At 32.8% G+C, this 1,885-nt stretch overlaps 1 non-coding gene across 1 annotated transcript; it reads right to left on the reverse strand.

Annotated features, from left to right (window-relative positions):
* Nucleotides 1-347: 347 nt before the first annotated feature.
* Nucleotides 348-538, reverse strand: LOC115892287. The gene has a single exon (XR_004052184.1). It is a non-coding gene; the product is annotated as a U2 spliceosomal RNA (small nuclear RNA).
* Between the last annotated feature and the right edge of the window lie 1,347 nt (nucleotides 539-1,885).

Here is a 1,885-nt window from a genome sequence, read left to right on the forward strand (position 1 = left end):
GATTTTATTTATTACTCACAACTATCCTGTGATGTGATTAACCTAATTTCAAAGATGAGGAAAGAGAATGGAGTTCAGCAATGTTTCCAAAAGTAGATGATTAACAAGAGGCAACATGGAACCCAATGCATGACTCCTGAGTCTAAAATCAAGTATTAAGTTAGTTTTATGCTACAAAATATGTTGCCAAACACTTAGATCCACTAGCTAGAAGTGGCTTCCCAATTTGAAGATAAATTACTTCTTTACAGTTCTTTCATTTCTAATACGCCTTATTATCAGCCAATCAAAGCACATCTTATTTTAACATTCCCTCAAGATTGGTGAGAATTTATGTGTGTGGGAGGGGAGGGGGCAGTGTTTCTGGAGGTCCTGCAATACCAGGTCAATGCATGGAGTGGACAGAACAAGCTCCTATTCCTTCTCTTTGTTCCAAAAATCCATTAAATATATTGTCCTCCGATAAAGGCAATCTCAGATATTAAACTGATAAAGATAGATACTACACTTGATCTTAGTCAAAAGGTTGAGAAGTGATTGATGAGGAATCTTATATTGGTGATATTTTAGATAGTATCTGGAAGAAAACATAATCATTTTACTGAGATTTAAAAGATGCCTGATTCATTTCTAGGAGTCCATCAGCAATACATGCAATCTCAGCTTTTAGGTGGTAATATATCTGTAGATGCAAATCTCATCATTTGAATGGATTGTTAACTTCATTTTTATCAGGTGACAATTTTTAACTGAGTCCATAAATTCTACAGCCACATCTACAATGCCTATACACACTAAACTTTCCAATAAAGCTCTGATTATAAAAATTTTACACTTTAATCTTGTACTCTATTCTTTAAATTTGAATATGCAATGTTTTAAAAAAAAATGTTATTTAGGAGTGATGCCCCTTTCTCATCAAGAAGAAAGTTGCAAAGGTAGGAAATAGCAGGATGAGAAATAAGACCTAATCTCTATATAATGGTCAGCCAATAATCAATAAATTATCACTGCATAATTTTTAAAAAGCAAGAGTACCAATTAATTAGCACATTTAATTCATCATTTTTAAAGTTTGTCACTAGTTTAGCAAAAGCCAATATTAATTTCTGAGCTATCTTTATTCCATTTTGGTGATTTACCACATACCACACAAAGAGATCCCAAACAACTGTATACAGGACATTTTACCAGCCTGTATTAGATTTGGCTTCTGCTGAATAGGACAATGCTTTATGCTTTAAAATAAAAGAGTGTTCCTCAGAAGCACACTTAATAGAGCAGAAGTCTTTTTAATTATAATTATTATTATTACTAATAACATATCTTGGGGAAACATCTGCCACTAGTGATGAGTAGGACAGGATTCACTTATTATATGTCCTACCTTGTAAGTCCTTGAGCTCAGGAAAATGAACAAAGAAACTTTCAAACCTTGTTTCAATAAAAGGTTATGAACAAAGTTTGCTGTAATAAATTTTGATATTAACATGCAAGGTAAAACTCTGTAGAGCAAGAAAAATATAATATATTCTTATGAAATCAATAATTACAGTAACATCCTAAAATCTATTTTAAATAACTCTTTAATTTTACTAAACTAACTCAGGATACACTCAACGTATTCTCCTGTACTTGTCTGACCCCAGGTTTGCACACTGCTTTCTTCAAATTGGGCTTTCCATCTCCTACCCCTAAAATTTAAATATTTTTTATTCATTTTTCAATTATAGTTTTTTTCTACATCTCCAGAATATGATATTTTGAATTAGCATATTCTCCACTTAGGGTCTCTTCAATTTTTTTGTTAGAAGTTCATATATATGGGCCAGGCACAGTAGCTCGTACCTGTAATCCCAGCACTTTGGGAGGCCTAGGTGGGCAG

The sequence above is a fragment of the Rhinopithecus roxellana genome, chromosome 1, assembly GCF_007565055.1.
Source record: "Rhinopithecus roxellana isolate Shanxi Qingling chromosome 1, ASM756505v1, whole genome shotgun sequence".
Taxonomy (NCBI): domain Eukaryota; kingdom Metazoa; phylum Chordata; class Mammalia; order Primates; family Cercopithecidae; genus Rhinopithecus; species Rhinopithecus roxellana.